This window comes from Metopolophium dirhodum, chromosome 1 (assembly GCF_019925205.1).
Source record: "Metopolophium dirhodum isolate CAU chromosome 1, ASM1992520v1, whole genome shotgun sequence".
Taxonomy (NCBI): Eukaryota; Metazoa; Arthropoda; class Insecta; order Hemiptera; family Aphididae; genus Metopolophium; species Metopolophium dirhodum.
The window spans coordinates 35,784,779-35,807,832 of NC_083560.1; the positions used below are offsets into that span (position 1 = coordinate 35,784,779).

The window sequence follows — 23,054 nt, forward strand, 5'->3', positions numbered from 1 at the left end:
AATACATTTTTCCATGTATAGAAAATGATAATATAAACAACAGTGAATAAAAATACAGCCAATTGGGGGGGGGGGGGGGTCCCACTTCCCCACGAGTACGCCACTGGTACTTTAGGTACTTTGATAAGTACCTATTTATGAGAACTTTACATGTCGCGTTGATAACTAAAATACAATTTATTAAAAAATTTGCAACCACTTGTTTATTTTCTGAAACATAATTTATAGAGTTTCGTTTTAATATTGCCCTTTTTAAAATCAAATTGGTATTTGGTATTTGATCAGGTATAATTGGATCATCTCTTAGAATTTTAATTCGTCTAGAATTAAGACAAATTAATTCTATTATTAATAACAATCAATTTTATAATGTAATTGAAAGAATTCATGCTTTTATTATAATTTTTTTTATAACAATACCAATTGAAAAAAAAATATTGAATTGTAAAACGCATATGAAATAGTGAAAAAAAAATACTACTGTGGGGGGGGGGGGGGTCCAACCTCCCCAAGAGTATGCCACTGGTCTGTTAGAAATGTTTTTTTTTGCAAAATTCAATAAAATAGTGTAGGTAGACACCTAATTTGGGTCTACCTTGTTAAACGATAAAGAATTTAATGTGCTTCTGTTGGATTTGCTCTACAAAAAAACCACTATAAAGTTGGTTTATAAAAAATTAAGCTTTTTCTTTATAAAACAGAAATACAAGATTATTGGGGAAGATAGACTATGTAATATTATAGTGTTATTTACTACGTAATACAAGTTTTGGTCAAAAGTTTATTAATTAATTGCCTCGGTCCTGTCATTTTCAACGCTTTGCCAATTAATGTAAAAAGAAGAATAATTATTAATGATAAAATTAACATAAAAAAATTGTATAAATAATGTTTTATTTAGGTAGTGAATTATGGCACTGTTTATTATTAGAAAAATGTATACTTTTTGTATCTAATATCCCTTTGTTAATTTTACAGTGTTTGATAGTAGTTGTTTTATTTAAGTTATTAATGAAATCACATATGTTGTACTGTTACTCCCTACACTTATGTCTTCAACATTACTAATAAGTAATTTATATTTTAATGCAAAAGGTACGGCATCTGAATTATTATAATACTTACAGTGGTAACAGTCTTACTTTTTGATTGGTTTTGTGTAAAAAAATTTATTTTTTTGTAAGCAAATGTTTAGATAAATGTTTAAATATCCTAACAAAAGGAGTGTTATTATTATTATTACTATTATAATATAATTGAATTTATTGAATTGCCTATAATTCTTATTTCTTACTTACAAATATAAAACTTTCCGTGTTTATTTGCTAGAAATAAAATTTTTTTTTATTACTGGGACTAGTTAAGTTTTTATCATGTTTAAAATATTTTACGTTTTAAATTAAAAATCATATTATAATAATAAACACACCGAATATATCTTGAACCTTGAAATAAACATATTATTTTATAATGCACGCTTTAAATCAATACCGTAATTATTTTTTTAATGGGTAAAATTAATCTATTTATTCCGTTTTTTGATGAACTAAATGCTGAGTCATTATATTTATTAATAGTAATGCAATAGAATTCACTTTTGGTCAATTAAATTACCATATCTTATATTCGTACTTTGTAATACTACTATGTATAGTTTCGACTTTTGTACCGAGGTCTGTGACTAATAAGTTGTCAAATAATTACGATCCCTTCCAACATTTTCTGACACCTAATTTAGGTTAATGTCGCATTAACACGTTCACTGTCCGATGACCCATATGTGGTTCATGGTTTATTTCTTGATTAGTCCCTATTGAAAATTGATAAACAGTACGCGCTAGTCCAATTCGATAAGATTATTTTTGATTATATTTGGAGTGCCAGAGTAAGCTACATCTATAAACAATGATAAATACAAACCAGTGATATTTAAAAATAGCATGACCTGTATGTGGTTCATGGACTTGAAATCAATACTTTTTTTTGTTTATAGTTCATGAACCGTATGTGGTACATGTTAAATTGTTACTTAAAATATGCGTATATTATTATTTTTACATGGGATTTCCTCGGATACTATTTAAAATGTTGGTTCTTGTCTTTGACGTACAGTTGTATAGTATTACAGTAGAACGAAAACACATTAGTTGTGTACGTGGTCTTATTATTGAAACAACTATATCGTCGAAATCGCATAATAATTTAAGCGTGGACGATATTGAACGTGAATTGGAGGATAGTGACACAGAAAAAATCGAAAATGGCTTCCAGTAGAAGTAAATGAAAAAAAATTGAAAAAGGGCAGTTTATAGCAAGACAGAAAGAATTTATTACAATTTTAAAATGGCATGACAAAAGAGATGTTTTGATGTTATCTACTTGCCATGAGATCAATTTCAAAATACAGGAAACACAGATAGAAAAGGAAATGTATTTATTTATTTATTCATTAATACGGACAAAAGTCCAATTCACAATATATTTGTATAGATTACAATAATATAATATAATTTAAAATAATAAAATATAACATAATAATAGATGAAACGATTAATATATAGAATAATAGGAATAATAATAATAATAATAATAACAAAAACAAAAATGATTTTGGATTACAATAACACAAAACAGGGAATCGATGTTTCAGATCAACTAAGCAGTTATTATAATCCACAACGAAAAGCCAAGAGCTTGGTACAACAAACTTGCTATGGAATTACTATTTGGGATAACAGTAGTAAATAGTATGATTATTTTCAACAAAGAAGTAAACAAAAAACTAACTTTACTTTCGTTTAATGGTCTTTATAAAACTCATTATAAATATAATGAGTCATTATATTTATTAATAGTTATGCAATAGAATTCACTTTTGGTCAATTAAATTACCATATCTTATATTCGTACATTGTAATACTACTATGTATAGTTTCGACTTTTGTACCGAGGTCTGTGACTATTAAGTTGTCAAATAATTACGATCCCTTCCAACATTTTCTGACACATATTTTAGGTTAATGTCGCATTAATCATATAATAGTCACACGGACATGTAACAGTTGCCCCCAAAAGTACCTTTTAGATTCTGAGCGAAGCGATGAATGTATTGATTTTACAATGATGTGTGTTTTTTTTTTTTATTTTTTTTTTAATTTTTTAATTTTTTAATTTTTTTTTTTATTTTTGTGTCTGTCATCACCTTTTATGACAGTAAAAGTGCTTGGATTTTCTTCAATAGTAACTTTTCTGATAGGAAAGTGAATCTAGTTGGTACTTTGAGTGGTCAAAAGTAAAAATTTCCCAGTAGTTTTCACAAGCGACGTGAAAAACAAAAGAAAAATTAAGGAAAAACGGGAATTTTTACGCAAAATCTGTTTTCGAGAAAATCGATTTTTGTTTTTGGTGTAACTCTAAAACAAATGACCGTAGGGACATGAAATTTTGACTGAATGTTTATATTAGCAGATATTTTGACTCTTTTTGAGCTGTTTACAGCCATTGTCAGTTTTCAATTTTTTTAGTTTTTTTTTCTATAAATATCAATAAAATTTTATCTGTTGAGTAAAAAAGCTTGAAAATTTAATAGAAGGCTCCTAGGTTATTGTTTCAATGGCAGATGAAAAAAATTAAAAATCCTTAGTCACAGTTTTTAATTATAAGCATTTAAAGTTAAAATTTTGACAACATTTATCAAATTTATAATTTATTAATTATTTTGTGGTTAAAAATTTATAAATTTTTAACTTTTATGGCTAAGGATTGAAAATTTAAAACAAGGCTCCACGTAAATAGGTTATATATAAATTACTTTATTCACAATAATATCATCAAATATACTTGGTAAAATCATAGGCTAAGAACAAGACATTCTAATGCAAGACATGCCATCATATTATGATGAGTAAACCGAGAGTTGAGTTATTTGTAAGTAATTATAATTAATATATTTAATCACTTTTTAAGTGATGTTTTATGTAAATGGACTAGGCCTATAGGGGAAACCATGTAAAAAAAAAACGCGCCCAGCTTCTACCTCAATGGTGGTGTGGAAACGAATGCATTTTCATTATTGTTATGTAATCGTAATTTTCTAAATGGTGAATACTGCAAGTGAAATTACATATTATAAATATTAAAAAAAAAATTTTGTAGACAATATTCTCCTCTACAATTTTTATTTGAAACATTTTTTGTACGACAAGCTCAAAGCGAGATAATAACGCAAAGGCTGTTTGTTTTTAGTGAAAAAAAACAAATTTCTTTAAAAGTAAGTACTTTGTAGGCTTTATAGCTCAAAGACTATAGCTCTTACGTGAAAATGTCATATATTCTTTTTTGTAGAGAATTACCTCCTCTACATTTTTTGTTTGAAACATTTTATCGTACAACCAGCAACAAGCGAGATATTAAAAAAAGGCTATTTTCATGACCTTTGACCTCGAATAACCTTTGACGCGCACGTGATTTCGTGGTCGACTTTTTACACATTGTTTATGACGACGTCATTAAGGTGTATGCCAAATTTCAGCTTGATGGGATTTTTTCCGCAGTGAAAGTCTAATTCGACTGGGCTAATTATATATTGTATATATATATATTTTTTTTTACACTTGATTCAGTTTATTTATTACATGTAAATATTTTTTATTACATACATTATTTTTTTTTTATAAATATAAAATATATAAATAGTGGAAAAAACATAGTCTTATTCAAAGTAATACATTATAACGCAACACAGTAAGGGTATCGAGAATTGTAGTGTCTGTTCGCAGTGATTCGAATACTAAGTTGCATGGCATTACTTGCTCATGCCCCTCTTCCTCGTTACGCCATTCTATGTATATGGATAATATTGTGTGTATTACCCCTATTCGTATCCTATTTAGGGGATACCCTATATTCCTATTGGCCTGCATGATGTGGATTTTCAGGCACGGTGGTATCTGGCTGTCCCTATTGGATGTTACTATATGAGTTGCCTCATATAGTACTAAGCGCAACTGTTCCATAAATTGAACTAGCTCTCTTAACGTGACCATGTTCTCCTACAGAATATTTTATAAAGAAGTTACTTCCACTCTAGGCACAATTATTGTATGACTACTGTATCAACGGTTAGTATATATTTTGAATAGTTTATAAGTTATTATCAGACCTAATATTATACTTAATATAATAATTATTTTAGTATGCATACCACTGGTTGATTTTAATATATTTTTATCTTTTTCCTCTTGGACAGCGTTTTTCAACTCCTCGATGGTTTTGGAAAAGTCACTAATGTCGTTTAGCTTGACTACCGGATTTTGGTATAATAATTTTTTTGACATCGAGGAGGGCTATAGGCTATATAACATTACGCTACAACCAATCAATAGAAGTGTTCAAACGGGGATTTTGAGATTTACGATGGAAATATTTGTTTATAAATGGTTGCTATTGGTTAAAGTCAAATCGAATTTTTGCTCAATTCCCACCAGGGTGGCTAAGTTGCACTTACTGCAGTGGGTTACACCAAAAAAGAGGTGAACAATCACAATTTTTTTGTTATTTCTTATGGGCCAAAAGTGCGCAGGATCAGCTATATAACATTTCTTTCTGTCCAACTTTTTTTTGGAATTTGGTTTTTTTTATTCATCGTTTTTTAGTACGGTTAGGTTAGGATTATGTATTAATTGATTATATTAATCTACCGTATTAAATCAAAATAAACTTTGTATAACTTTGATAGTTTAGAGTTAAATCATACACTTCCGTTCAAACAGCGCTGGGTCCGTGATCTACTACAAGTAGATTGCTTACCTGATAATATACTGCTTCACGGGAATCAGAATTTTTATTCCAGGCAACGGGAAAGGTAAGATACATTTTGAACACCATACACCAAATATTAAATAACGAATTGAACAAAGTTAGAGTCATATATAGAATAAATTGGTACATTTAACGGGCAACAAAGTCCACAGGATCAGCTAGTTATAAATAAAAATAATGAAAATTAAAACGTGTTAGGACTTTTTGTCCGACAGTCAAAACAAATAATGAAACATTACTTTCTGTCCAACTTTTTTCAAAACTGATTTTTTGTCCCTTGCGAAAATTCGTATAACGATATGAATACATAATACGTCTTATAAAAATATGTTATATATGTTTTGTGTGATGGGAATAGGTGATGGAGAGTAGGGGAAATGCGCAGAAGGCGCCAGATTATAAAGGAAGTAACTAGTTATGATGGCGTGCTTCTCGTAACTTTTATCCTACTACTGAATATCATTAGTTGAGTACCGAATTGATAATTTGTCTTCGATTGTAAAACATATTATGTATATTCAATTACCTACCTCGTGTTGTATTGAGCAAGACGTGTAGATTCTCGTTGGAATGTGTACGTCTCTGATTGATATGAGTCGATGCACGTTATTACGCTTAATGATTTACACAACAATAACCTGTTGTCAAAATAGACGAAATAGTAAGTTAACTTTTTGAAGAAAGATTAGTTTCGTGCCAAAAGAAAGACTGGTCGGTGTTGTGTGGTATTGCTGCGGGCGCCGTCGACGTGCGGTCATCTGTGTTGATCTGTCGTGTTCCGCTGAGTGTACTACTGTAATGAGTCTATTGTCTGTGCGTGGCGTTTATATAAGGAAGCGATTGTCTTATCCCCACTCAATTGTTATAGCGTAACGTCAGAATTGATTGTTCGCGTTTTTTTATGTGAATTGCGCGTATTCATGTTGTGTTTTCGAATATTGTCATTGGGTTTTTAGCAATATTGATACGATAAGGGTGTTTCGCACGTTGGGTGCTATCTTATTATTCTTTTTGCGCATAGTTTTAGCAGTGATCTCAGGTTGTTCGACCGAATGTCGCATAGTGAGCATGTGCGTACATTTTATGTCGTATTTTGCACATTGTCATTGGCTTTTTGGCACTATTTGTACGAATACGGTGTTTTGTTATGTCATATGTTCGCGAGTGTTTTCACCGTCCCTTTGTACAATATTTTAGGATTAATATTTTAAGTGATTGTTACATTGTGCGTATGCTCGGAGGATGTGTTTCTGTCGTGTACGTTAAACTTGCTTAGTATAGTGATGAATGAAATATTTGGTATTACGACTTTGTAAGTTAGTATAGTATTTATATAGGTTCATGTATGTAAGTGCTGTAATGAATTTTTATTGAGATGTTGTTCTGATTTGCGCCACGATATATGTTTGCTATTTTTATTCTCCCCTCGTGTAATTTCAGCATTGGTTTTCTGTTGCTTAGGTGCTTGTGTAAATATCTAGATGGTTATTTGTTCATCTTTTATCTTATCTAGATAAATAGTTACAAGGTATCTAAACGTTCATCTTAGATAATTTTTTTACTAATCTAAATACATTCATCTAGATACATGTTTTATTGATAAAAATCACGAAATCTTACAAACCCATTTTAAATATATATACAGATTCTCAAACCGAGTTTATGGTTTATAAATAATCTACTTATTTTTATTTATATCATTATTATTGTTATGTCTCTAGTGCCCAACTAAAATATACCTAAATTTAAAACCCATTTTAAATAAAAATTGTATCTTTTTTTTATGTAGATAAAAAAATATTTATCTTTATCTAAATAAATATTAGTTTAGTTATCATTTATATGTATCTAGTTACATTTGATTTGCATTATCTTTATTTTTATCTAAATACTTATCTTATCCGAACACTGCGCGTGAGAGTATTTCCTGTAAAACGTGGTTTTGAGCAAAATATCTATTTTTTACAATTGCGTACATTATCGGAAGCCGTTTTTGACTTGTGGGTGGACGCAAGGGATGGAGTCATCAACTTATTTTTAAAAAATTTAGCGTAACCCTACTACTTTTTATAAGGGGGGACGCATGGGACTCTTCATAATTCTGAAAATGTATCAAAATGCGCGAGATACCAATTACAATCATGATTTGTCTTATGGATTAGTTAATATTAACCAATTATTACTAAACAGTTAATTTATTTATTTTATTATCCTGTTTAGTTCATTATTATTGAAGACTATAATAAATATATTAGGTACCTAGACCTTAATGTCTTATATTAACTTTTATTTTTTTTATTGAATATTAAGATATAAATATTTTTGTATGATTTAAAAAGGGGAAATAGGGGATGTGGGGGCACTGCTCAATACCGTTTAACAAGAGGTGGGGGACGCTCTTTTTTTTAAAAGTAAACAAAGTCCCCCAATTTAATTTTTCCAAATCGAGCGCTGCTTGTAAATATAGGATTGGTAAGGTTAAGTTAGGTACGTTCTTATAGTTGTATAGCTAGGACAATATAATATACAATAAGAAACAACAGTGTGAATAGGGTGTTGCCCAGTTGCCCCCCACGGCTGTTATTGGGATTTTAAAAATATACCAGTTGCCCTCAACCAAATGTACCAGTTGCCCTCAATGAAATGTACCAGTTGCCCTCACTTGTTAATATACACGCGATTACAATATTACAGGCTATATATAAAGGGGAGGTAAATATACAAATAATAAATAAAATTATTTATAAAAAATTTGTAAAATAGTATAAAATGAAAGAAAAAAATGCATATGCTTGGAATTATATATACCTACTTAATAATTTATTTTGTAATAATTACTTACAAAATATTATGAATACAATAGCCAATAAAATAATAAATATTATAATTATGTGGCAATCAATGTGATAATTTGTTAACAAAAAATTAGTATACTTAGAATTATACCTAAAAAATAATATGAAGAAGTCAATGAAATTATAATTATTATAATTTATAATTAATTGAAAACCAAAAAAATGTGTTTGTGTTCGATAACCGATTTTAAAAGCACCGTTTCATCTCCACTCACAAACAGCTTTGACGTACACGACTTTAATGTATATCGCCATTTCACACCCGCTTGTGTAATGCGATCTTTCTAAAATGTAAAATTATTTCAAACTAACAAAACCTTGCCCTTTTCACTATACACTCGCGTAATATTTTCCATCATGGTAACAACGTCAGTGCTTTTCGTCTACTAAAATGTACCTATCAAAGACGTAGGTATACGTCGATTCATATAATAATTTCTAACAACCATAAAAATACTAATAAATATAGGTTTAATAAATGATAATAACTACCGTATTCCAATAAACCCTAATATTATTGTCGTTACTCGATGTCCATGAATTTGACCCACCCACTTTCTATGATAAGACCCAAAGTTAGCAAATAGTTAGCAAATAATAGCAAATTTACTATAGACGTTAGCAAATCATTATTGAGGCAGTTATAAGCATTATTTATTTGGGTGGGCCAAGTTCAGGTAACCCACCCACTTTGTCCGATCGTCTCCAAACAAACGCCGGTAGTTAGCAAACAGTTAGCAAATAATAGCAAATCAATTTTTGAAGTTAGCAAATCAAAATTCTATTTTTGGCCGATTTTAGAAAAAAAATTCCAGCCCACCCACTTTGTCCGATCGTCTCCAAACAAACGCCGGTAGTTAGCAAACAGTTAGCAAATAATAGCCTAAATAATGATTTGCTAACTTCTATAGTAAATTTGCTATTATTTGCTAACTATTTGCTAACTTTGGGTCTTATCATAGAAAGTGGGTGGGTCAAATTCATGGACATCGTTACTCGTTACCTACGTGATAAATCGGCTATCCACTTAGACGCTTCTAAATTTACGTGTTTTGGTAAAATCCTCGCTTTGCACCAAGTAGGCTATTATAATTAATACGATTTTCATTTTATCCATAATATTTGAATAATAAATTATATTTATTATTTATTACAAAATACAATATCATATATGATTGCAAATATCAAAATTTGATTCTATAATTTTACTAATTTTACGATTTTACATTATTTTTATTTGTATATTTACCTCCCCTATTTGACGGGCTATATATTGTAATCGTGTATATATTAAGATATTAGGGCAACTGGTACATTCGGTTGGGGGGAACGGGTACATTTGGTGGAGGTCAACTGGTACATTATGCTCTAGGTAGTTTGGGTGGAATTGGTATAAAAAAAGGTACTTTTGGGGGCAACTGTTACATGTCCGTGTGACTATTATATGATTAATGCGACATTAACCTAAAATATGTGTCAGAAAATGTTGGAAGGGATCGTAATTATTTGACAACTTATTAGTCACAGACCTCGGTACAAAAGTCGAAACTATACATAGTAGTATTACAAAGTACGAATATAAGATATGGTAATTTAATTGACCAAAAGTGAATTCTATTGCATTACTATTAATAAATATAATGACTCAGCATTTAGTTCATCAAAAAACGGAATAAATAGATTAATTTTACCCATTAAAAAAATAATTACGGTATTGATTTAAAGCGTGCATTATAAAATAATATGTTTATTTCAAGGTTCAAGATATATTCGGTGTGTTTATTATTATAATATGATTTTTAATTTAAAACGTAAAATATTTTAAACATGATAAAAACTTAACTAGTCCCAGTAATAAAAAAAAATTTTATTTCTAGCAAATAAACACGGAAAGTTTTATATTTGTAAGTAAGAAATAAGAATTATAGGCAATTCAATAAATTCAATTATATTATAATAGTAATAATAATAATAACACTCCTTTTGTTAGGATATTTAAACATTTATCTAAACATTTGCTTACAAAAAAATAAATTTTTTTACACAAAACCAATCAAAAAGTAAGACTGTTACCACTGTAAGTATTATAATAATTCAGATGCCGTACCTTTTGCATTAAAATATAAATTACTTATTAGTAATGTTGAAGACATAAGTGTAGGGAGTAACAGTACAACATATGTGATTTCATTAATAACTTAAATAAAACAACTACTATCAAACACTGTAAAATTAACAAAGGGATATTAGATACAAAAAGTATACATTTTTCTAATAATAAACAGTGCCATAATTCACTACCTAAATAAAACATTATTTATACAATTTTTTTATGTTAATTTTATCATTAATAATTATTCTTCTTTTTACATTAATTGGCAAAGCGTTGAAAATGACAGGACCGAGGCAATTAATTAATAAACTTTTGACCAAAACTTGTATTACGTAGTAAATAACACTATAATATTACATAGTCTATCTTCCCCAATAATCTTGTATTTCTGTTTTATAAAGAAAAAGCTTAATTTTTTATAAACCAACTTTATAGTGGTTTTTTTGTAGAGCAAATCCAACAGAAGCACATTAAATTCTTTATCGTTTAACAAGGTAGACCCAAATTAGGTGTCTACCTACACTATTTTATTGAATTTTGCAAAAAAAACATTTCTAACAGACCAGTGGCATACTCTTGGGGAGGTTGGACCCCCCCCCCCCCCCACAGTAGTATTTTTTTTTCACTATTTCATATGCGTTTTACAATTCAATATTTTTTTTTCAATTGGTATTGTTATAAAAAAAATTATAATAAAAGCATGAATTCTTTCAATTACATTATAAAATTGATTGTTATTAATAATAGAATTAATTTGTCTTAATTCTAGACGAATTAAAATTCTAAGAGATGATCCAATTATACCTGATCAAATACCAAATACCAATTTGATTTTAAAAAGGGCAATATTAAAACGAAACTCTATAAATTATGTTTCAGAAAATAAACAAGTGGTTGCAAATTTTTTAATAAATTGTATTTTAGTTATCAACGCGACATGTAAAGTTCTCATAAATAGGTACTTATCAAAGTACCTAAAGTACCAGTGGCGTACTCGTGGGGAAGTGGGACCCCCCCCCCCCAATTGGCTGTATTTTTATTCACTGTTGTTTATATTATCATTTTCTATACATGGAAAAATGTATTATTTTATATATATGTATAATAATATTCTTTATTAAAATGTTGTCAATTATCTTATATTGAGGTTTTTTGTAGAATTAATAATAAATATACCTATTATAATAATTCTGTAATATTTGCTTCGATGTAAATTAATTTTTTTATGTATACCTAATATACCTTTCCGACTATGAGTGTAGCGAAGAATGCAGTGGTTTTACTATCATGTGTTTTTTACACACAGGTTGGGAGGGGGCGTTTTTTTTCTTACCTGGTGCGTAAAATTCTTAAATACGTCTCTGACAGTGGCCCACATGTAACTAACTGTACAGCAGAGCAACATCCACTTAACCACCTTTTTAGTTTTTTTTTTTCTATAAAAACCAATACAATTTTATTTGTAGTCCAAAAAGCAAGGCTGGGCATTAACAAGTTAATAAGTTAAAATTAAGTTACTTTTAACCAAGCTAATTAACGAGTTACTTTTTATCTTATATTATTCAGTAACTTACGAGTTAATTAATTTTATTGCCACGTTAAGTAAATTTTTTTTCTATTTTGTAAAAATTAATTTTATAAAAAAAAATCACAAATATTAAACATTATAATTAGTAAATAATAATTTATAAAAATAGTTATTATATTGTTTATGCACAGAAAATATTATACAACAATATTATAGACGGAAATGTTATAAGGGTTACTGTTAATATTACTTTATAACAATATTGTATAGTATCTATTATCTGAAATTTTGAATAAAAATATTAACAATTATCTTTGCTAATAGGGACACATTTCATTTAAAATGGAGTAATTTAAATAAATATATTAAAGAAACGTCGAGGGCCTATGTACAGATAAGTTTATATTATAAGTATAACAAGTATACAAATCAAAAACGTACAGGTTAATAAAAAAATAATTTTAAAAAGAAAAAGATTTATTCTTGTTGGCGATGCACAATATTCTATAAATTAACCAGTTACAGTAGTTAGTAGTGTAAAACCGTAAAGAGAATGAATAGAGATCATTAGGGCTAGGATTTATATGCATTTGTATGTTTTTTTCCTTAAGTCCAAATTGATTGGTTGCCGGATTTGTCCACGATTTGGCTTATTCTCGTTTAAATAGAACAAATTTTTTTCTGCACATTTTTGCATATTTTGAACATAGTGCATATAATTGCATATTCATGGATTTTTGAGAATTCGATTTTTTTTTACTCAAATTTTTAAATTATTATAAGTTATTGTGAATTTGAAATGGTGTTTATTTCACGAAATCGATAGTTTTGGTTTATCCGTTGAATTGTCGTACGTATATAGTATAAATAGTATAAGCCTAACCTATCTCAATTCTTATATCAAGTATTTGATATAATAACAACGATTACAGACAAAAAACACTAAACCGGCTGAAACCACTAAACTTGGCCGTTTTGGCATTTCAAAGTGTTGGTAATTGTTGCAATTCATATTCAAAAAGGTGACACTAGTTTGGAGACGATACGACTAAGTCGAACATGAACTTGGCACCCCAAGTGAACTTTTTTTACTGGCGTGAAAATTTTTCGCAAATATTTTAATACATTTTAATTTAGTAACAACGCGACATGCACTTTTCACACAAATAGGTACGTTTCAAAGTACCTAAATTATCATTGAATTTTATAATTAATCTTACATATTAAAACAAACTATACCAAATAATGAAAATAATACAAAATAAAAATATGTCGACTGTGTGTGTCATGTCGTAACACTATATTGGTGTACTGAGTGTGATTATTTTTCAGTTCCAAATCTATTCAATATACCTATGTGGTGTTTATAAATCAATTATATTGATATGCAAATCCATATTTTATTATACTTGGTACAATATTTGATATTATATAACAATTAACAGACTATAAGCTAGTCCAAATGTTAGCCTCTCATTAATAATGTAAAACTGACTACTATGAATGATTTATATAATATTTTTTAGATTTTTTTGATTTCCAATGGAAAGGAATTAGTGTTCATATTTATTTATTTAAAATTTTTACTGAAATTTTTAAATGTGATCTTGTGGAACAATACCTATATCAACATTGAACAGTAAACTACCCTCGGGCTTATAATATGGTGTTGGTCTTGAATCCTATATACATTTTAGCCTCTGATAAAATAAAAATTGGAAGTGGCGCGTATACAAACGTGTAAAGTAAATAGTTATATTATTATTGTTGTTAATGACGAGGTTACCCTAATAACATTTAAGTTTATAATATATTAATATATTTAATGATTCAAAAAATGCTATTTCGATTAACTGCATCGGCAAAGAAAAAACGGGGTTAGTATGCTTGGTGAATTACCGTGTACCTATATGGTATAATATTTTACAAAATATATTTTAAAAACCTTAATAGTTTTTCAAAGAACAAGTGTCTTATTTTAGGAATTAAGATCCTCCAGTAAACTCAATCTGAAAATTCTTTGCAAATCTCGATCTTTTACCAACCCTTGACAGCCAGTAAACATATTAAGTAAACAATTTTCAAAATATTCTATACATTGTTGAAAGACAAATCCACCCTTAACATAACATTTTTCAATACTATGAATTTTTCTAAAAGATCACATGACTCTTTCTTTATTGTAATAGCCGTTTTATGTTCGTATTTCTTGCCATATATTTGTAAAGTTGGCACAAGATTATTATAAAAATTAACTTTCTTCACAGATACATTATTAGTGTCTTGTTGATAAAACCCTGTTGCGTTTTGTGTATGAAGATGTTCACTCTTCCAATATAAACTATTAGTCTATGAAGTACAACTTCCTTGGACATTTCAAATATAAAACCGTGTATATCCAATGTAAAATCTTCAATTCTCATGGAAGTTTAAGCTGTATTATCTGAAAGGTTATTATATTTTCAGTATTTGATTTCAATGTTGGATTTAAATTATAAGTTAAAATTTATTTTAGTTATGTAACGCACAGTTTTATTTTTTATTTGTCTGTTGCACATTGATATTTTTGTGCCACATACCTAGTTTTCTATTATCAATTAGTTTCTATAAAGTAACTACTCAAACTTAATTCTAATTAGATCCTGTTTAAAATATAAATTTAAACTTCAGAAATATGGATGATTTTAATCAACCACTGTTTCAAGTATAGAAATTATTAAATAAACATTTGATGAAAAATTCTAGTACCTACGGTTAATAGTTTTCGAAGAACAACAAAATAAGAAGATTGCTATATAAAAATTTGTTTAAAATTGACTGTTGAGTATATAATGTCTTACATTTATAGAATTATACTATCATAATACTAATATTTCTGTTACATTTCTTGATAAAATAATTTTGTAGATAGATATATTTTAGTTGGTAGATTAGATAGGTTTAATATTATATTCAGACCTTTAATAGCTAATTGACAAAATAAAATTAAGGCCCGTATGCATACTCACTTTATGACTATGTGCTAAGAATTTTTACATATTACCTTGTACATTCTTTTTTTTCTGACGACGACTGTTCAGCAGCTTCATTATCTATTGGACTTATGAATTGATCTTCACATGTACTCAATACACACCTCATTAATTGACACTGGCGAAGCATCAGGTGCTAATGTATTGAAAAAATGAATTTAAATTTTAAATTATTATATAGATTTCAAATACAATTTTATTATAAAAAAGAAATATGACATCAGAGAAAGATTATTTAAAAGGACATTCCCAAATCATTATCTTGGATTAACTGATTTAAGAGGAACAATAACTATTTTAAGCATGTTTATCCAACAAAAAGAAAAGGGAATTGTGGTTATGAACTAGTGTTTTTACTGCATGGATTTGCTTTATTCGATCTTCTTTCTTATATTAAATCTTAAAAAGTTTATTATATTGTTCATTTTTTCTTTTTGTTATTACATTATATAGCAAAATAAATAAATGAATAAAACCTTGTATTTACTGTCGTATATTGCAGACAGTCGTCAAAATAATATTATTCAATATATATGTAATATAGGTGGGAATATTTTAAATTGTAAATTATTGACATAGGTCAGGCCAGCGAAGCAATAATGTGCTGAGGCGACAATAATATTTTCTATATAACACCGCCGTACGCGCAGGCACGGCCCCGATGTCGCCGAGTGATTCGGCGAGGACGTAGCTACGACGTGCGTGTGAAACGCCGATCGTAGTACGGGCTAGGCGATCTGAATTTGTTAAGTGTTTTATTTATGTTTGTTTTAATACAATAAAAGTGTTTCCGACCTGAAAACCCGAGTTAAACATTATTTTAGTCATTCTTACGTTCTTACCTTTTATAGGAACAGCGCCGGGATATACGTACTATGTGTCAATGAAATATTATTAAACTGAATAGTGCCAAGGTATATGTAATCTTTGAGTCATTTCAACTAGATAGGAACGAACTAAGAATTGACAAGCGCATACCATCGTACCTCAACGACTTAACAGTGCCATTCTAATTAACTTTAGACAGTGTCATTAACTAGAGAATACGAGGGTAAGGCGGATAGTTGGTTTACCGCGTATTGTCTAATACGGGTGATACCACATTACTTCAACTATAATAATAGAATGCTAATCAATAATTAAAAAGTTAATACAAAATAAAATAACAAATAATTAATTTTTTCTTACCATAATCTAGAAATAATGATAGAACTGCGCCTGGTTTTAATCTGTTTTTTAATGCAGTATCCATGAAACATTGTAATTCAATATAAGTACTACTAACTCTTGTACCACGTTTTACTATTTTAGTAGAATCTTTTTTTATTCAACATTTTTCTATCCACTTTTTTCTTAGCGTGAAGACGTGAAAACGATAGACAAAGAGACTAAGATTCTCTGAATGCCTGTTAAAGCAGTTTTTAACGGAACATCGTAATACAGATCCTAAAGTATTGTCCTTTAAAATTTAAACAAATTATTCATATTAAAAAAAATATATTTATATTGGGAATAGGTAGGTTGCCAATTATAAAGTACAAATTAAAATATAATATGAGCTAAATATATATTTTAGTGATATAACATTCAATAGTTTGGTTTGTATGGAGTCTATATATTTAGGATAGTCTAAAGACTATTTTTTGTAGAAACTAGAGGGTATATATCCCTCTATGTCTTTGTAACCAAAATAATGAACTACATAGTACTGGTTGTGAATAACATAGAATCAGAATGTTACTCGCTACTATAGAATACTTGATAACCCAGCTAACCTTTCCCAACTGTTGTTCAGGTGTTAGCTAAGAATAATTATTGATATTTTACAATCAATAATTCTCAGTACCTCTTTGGCCGTACAGTATACCTATGATGCAAAACAAGTTGTGTGTACATATTTATTCTTATATTATGATACAATTAACAGCTTACAAGATGATTATTTCCTTATAGTAAATATACACATGGCTTTGTTTGGGCGTTATTAGTTGACCATTCTGATTTTAAATTTTACAATCACACAAATCTCCGATTATTTATAGTAGATATTTCCAAACAATACACTAGAATTATATCCCGAGAGTTTTCCAAAAAGAGTACACACATTGGTGGTCAAACTACTAACTCTTTTATAAATATAAGTGGACAAAAATATTACTGATGTCTAATTAGAAGCACTAAAAATTACTAAAGAAGAGATACCAGGACGTTGAAGACCAAGGCCCTTCATATTCAACAAGGAAAGCATGGAAAATCATAAAAAGTATAAAGATATCAGACTGTATTGACCATGTTTATTAAAAATATCAATACTTATTTACTGACCGACACATTATCCTCATTGATTTTAGTCAGTCTAGAAGACCGTCCTGGTGATTTAAAATTATTTACAAAAGCATTTTCAATATGTTCCTCTTTGTAAAATTCAGATTCTATGTAATCACTTTCATCACAATAAGCCTATTTTCTAGATTTTTAAATAAATGTAAAAACAAAACTAGTGAAATACAATTTTCATTAACTCACCTTATAATATTTTGTTCCATTGGTAAAATAACATTATTTCCAGTTTCAACATCATTACTTTGAGTAGCATAAATATATAAAAATAAAAATACTATTGAAGATGAAAAATTTAATTATAGTGATCAAGAAATGTTACTTAGAAGGAAATCCATTTCGATCATAAGGTTGGGGAATAGCATTATATAATAAAAATCACCTTTTTCCTGGCTTATAGTTTTCTTTTAAAAAATGATCACTACATATTATATGTTGCCATTCATGACAACGATCAATTCCTAAAACTTTAAACCATTCTCTATAACATATAATATCAATGAAAACAATAAATTGCTAATGTCAGATTAGGAAAATAAACACAAAGTAGAAATTATTAGGCTAAACAGGTTCAAAAATATTTTACAATATCCCGCACCAGGATAATGAACCACGTAAATAATATTATAAAAAAATCAGCTAGTAAATTTCTAGAACCAATTGATACTCATGGTAAAGAACTACTGGACTATTGGCTTTGGTGTTATTAGATGTATTATCCCACACTATACACTTATGCATTTTCAAAACGTAGAGTGTTATATATTATTATCAAAAATAAATTAAAAATAATTAATATAAAAGTGCAACCGCCAAGACCAATTTGACAAGTCAGATATTGAAGTTAGCCTTATCAGCAGATACTTATCTGTATTGCATGCAGTTGGAACTCAGAAAAAAGAATTCGATCAATGGACGTGGCCTCGATCACTCAGTTTTGGAATGTATACGACACACTGTATTCCTGTCTCCTATAGACCGATGATTTTGTTTCGAGGAGTAAGTTTTCTCGTGGTAATTAATTCCCATAGAATAGTAGAGTGGTTAGGTATCGCGTGTCGTATTTTTCAAAGGTATAGTATGCTTAAAGTATAATACATATAATATAATATGTCTACTGCAATCTCGCCGAGTACTGTACAAAGCACACGAACAAAACCAAGAAAAACATAGCTTTTTGATTTCACAGTCACAAATTTGATGAGATATTATTTATAATATTAAAAATTAATGTTTGAAAATAACCTTTTTATTATTTAGCCAGACACACGGTAAAAATGAAAAAAAATAATATTCTATCCCGAAAAATACAAAAACATAAGACAACCGACTAGCGATAAGCGGAACTATATAACCACAGAATATTATGATATTATAGAAGTGACACCATAGAATATTATAGAAGCGACACTCTCGGGCGTCCAATGTTAATGAGTCCAGAATTGTTCATGGCCTTGAAATTGTTCGTAACTCCTTGTCTTACCGCCAAGCTTACAACATCATTCTTGTTGATAATGGTGCGACAAAAGTATTATAAAATATAAATATAATATTAAATTCAATTTTTTTTGTTTTTTATTTTTTAATTTTGTACGATATGAATGTATAATGGATAGACGGATCACGGATAGTATATATTTTAAGATATTTATTCAATGTTATTGTAAGTATTTTTTTTCAGATATTAATTTTTTAGTGTATAAGTTCTTATTATATTATAAACAATTAATTATCTACCTTCTATAAAGGTATAAGACAAGCTTGTATTAAAGCTTAGAATATTAAAGTTTCATAATGTTCTATGGTTGAAGGTAGAGAATTACAATTCACTGTTTTTTTATTTTTGTTTCCCCGAATTATTATATTTTATTGTTCATGTTCAAAATATAAGGCTAACTATCTACACAACGTGCGTCTTTGCTTACTTACCTTTTTTTATATATAAATTCTGATCTTGGTAAAAAGTAGTGTCCTACCGGCATCCCGTACCACGTAACGGTCACGGTCATAACAACACCGGTAGACACAACATAACTATATATAACTATAAAATCACGGTCTTGGATTATTATAAATCCGTAACGGATACTTTTGTTCGTTTCATCGGTTCATAGTTACAAATTACCAAATGGTCCCCAATATTAGAAGTTTGTTTTTTCCACCTCCACGTATGGCGTAGGTACGATTTTATGATTTAAAACATTACACATTAACACGAGAAAAATTACAAACGAACAATAATTATTACGCAGTAATTAATAAATCTGGAAAGTATGTAACCGGAATAAAAATAATCGGGAAAGTATTGCGTACTTAGGTAATAATCCAGAAATTATTAGGTACACAGTAAAATATTATACGGGAATGTAGGTAATAAAAAAACCTTACAAAATAACATAAATATACCTTACATTAGAAAATATAACGCTGGAAAAATACTTCACTGGAATGATATGTACCAAATTCATAATAATATATTATGTACTATGTGGGTACTCAATTGGGTGCCAGAGGCACTAGAGAAGATCACTTATATGTTATTACCTATCTACCTTATTTAGTCGCTTGTCGAGGGTATTATGCCGTTAAAATAATATTATGTACCTACCTACTAGCTACACAATATTACAGTATATTTACAGTCTCTTGTCAATTAATTAATGTGAAACAAATCACGTGTTGTTAACAACATTTAAAATCATTTTAGTGGGTAGTGTCGCAGCATCAAATTTTAAACGTAACTATTAATTGTTATTAATTAATTTTATGTTTAATATCTATTTATTTGGTCAAATTCGAAAACTTACACTAATACTCATAGAAGGAGATGTTTTATGTACAAATTGATGAGTACTAAAAAATAATGTTTGAATGTGTGTAATATTTACCACCGTCAAACGGGCCAACTCGAGGTCAACTTGGGCCAAAAATATTATCTTTTAGTTTTACCATCATAAAAATCTCTTATCAATTAATTAATGTGATACAATTAATATTCTGTTGTATGTTCGGGTGTGTGTTGAATTGACTACTCTATGTTGTTTACATATTCTAATACCTACCTACTTATTTAATTGGTAAACAAAAAAGTTACCTACTTATTATTTAATACATAACAAGAATGTATTATTGTTATTTGTATTTTTAATGTTATTTACATAATAATTATTTAATTGGTCATCAAGACTTTTTTTTATTTTTTTTTTATTATAATATGTTGATATTATATACTAAATAGTCTAGTAGGTATTTTTAAAAATTTAACTTAGTGCCCTCCCAGTTATTTTGAGTAATAGAGTAAGAAGTTGTTCATAAGAAAAACATGAATGCCCCATGTTGTTGAAATTCATTAAGCAGTAAAATAAAAAAAAAACATTGGAAGGAATAATTTGTATGGTCAAAATGCAACAGAAATCAATAACTCAAAACTTAACTAAAAAAAAAAAAAAATTTTAAATTTAAAATAATATGTATAGGTTAATTAATCTTAAAGTTGTTTACAATATAATTTAAAAACTGCCTCATGTTTGGCCTTTGAAGGTACTCTATATTATTAATTATTATAATCCTGCATGCATTTCTGTAATTTACGTTTTACCTTTTTAGTTCAACTTGGGCCACTATTATTCAACCATAGTATTGACCATTATATATTTTCGTCCTCTGAATAATCTTTTACAGAATGAGATACATAGATAGATTAATTAGTTTTTGTTTTTTAAGAACCGAAAAGAAACTGAAAAATAAATTTTAGTTTTTCTAGGAACCATTCTGTAAAAATCATCAAGGTTCCAGTCCCTGTATTTAACCCATCTATTTTACCGAGATTAACAGCCAACTTGCCATCAATGTGAAGTATCACTGACAATAGAACACCTCAAACTCTACTGCCCCGTGTAGGATAAATAATGACACAAGCTTAGGGCTTCCCCCACAAACACGGAGAAAGCGCTAAGTGAAGTCAACACAAATGATATTTTGAATTTCTTTAACTTCGCCGATCTTATAAAACTATTGTAAAAAAAAAATAATAAATAATGTAAAACAATTTGTAAAATAGATGAGATTGTAAAACGTTTAAGCTAATAACCTTTGCAATCAAAGACCTTCAATAACGATAAAAAAAAAAAAGCATGACAATTACACAGAACAAATATATAACTTTGACTTCACGAAGTTTATGAGAAACCTATTGTAAAAAAAAAACGATTAAAAATAAAAAAAGATTGTATAATATACCTCTTAAATCTCATAAATAATGTAAAACAATTTGTAAAATAAATGAGAATATTAAACGTTTAAGCTAATAACCTTTGTAATCAAAGACCTTTAATCACGATAAAAAAAAAAAGCATGACAATTAAACAAAACAAGTTTACGACTTTGACTTCACGAAGTCGATACAGTCACAACTGTTTTTAAAATAAATACAAAATAATATGGCAGTATAGTACAACCGTATATAATACATCTATATATATAAAATGTACGCTGTGGGATAAGTGGTTCCGGAGTTATGGCCTCATAATAGTGCACACACACCCAATGGCCTATGTTGCCGCGGGTTACCCAATAAATAAAAAAAAAAAAATAGTGCACACCTGGTGACATGGCCAAAAACAACAACAACGTCTGTACAATTATTTTTCTCTCTATATATAACCCATAGCAACCATTAAAATTTCTATCGTAAATCTCAAAATTCCTGTTTGAGCATCTATCGGAGGTGATCACTTCCCTTATTAAATTAGCCTATGACACTCACAAAGATTGTGGCTTTGTATTGGTGAAAGAGTTTTTGAAATCGGTTCAGTAGTTTCGGAGTTTATCCCGAACATACAAACAAACGCTATCATTTTATATATTAGTATAGATTATAGATATAGATAAAAATGAATGTTTGTGTGTAGATTAGACCTCTGGGAAGAAGATAGGCTAATTTAAAAAGTGTTAAATATGTTTTTTTTTATTCATCGGATTTTAGTACGGATGCTTTAGGCTTTTGTATTAATTAATCATATTAATCCTCCGTAGGTGGAATTAAGTAAAAATGACAAACTTGGTACAATTTTGATACTTTAGAGTTAAATCATACACTTACGTACAAACAACACGGGGTCCACGATCTACCGCAGGTAGATTGCCTCCCTGATAATATACTGCAGCGAATTAGAATTTTTATTCCGGGCAACAGAAAAGTTAAGATAAATTTTAAACACCATACACCATACACCGAATATTAAATAACGAATTGAACAAAGTTTGAGTCATATAGAATTGGTACATTTAACGGTGAACGAAGTGCCAGCCGGCATATATTATAATATAACTAGTTGTATAGTACGACCGTGCATTGCACATATTAT

The 23,054-nt window shown here is 28.7% G+C and overlaps 1 pseudogene; it reads right to left on the reverse strand.

Annotated features, from left to right (window-relative positions):
- Positions 1-14,294: 14,294 nt before the first annotated feature.
- On the reverse strand, positions 14,295-19,697 carry LOC132937259 (uncharacterized; annotated as a pseudogene).
- Positions 19,698-23,054: the final 3,357 nt, after the last annotated feature.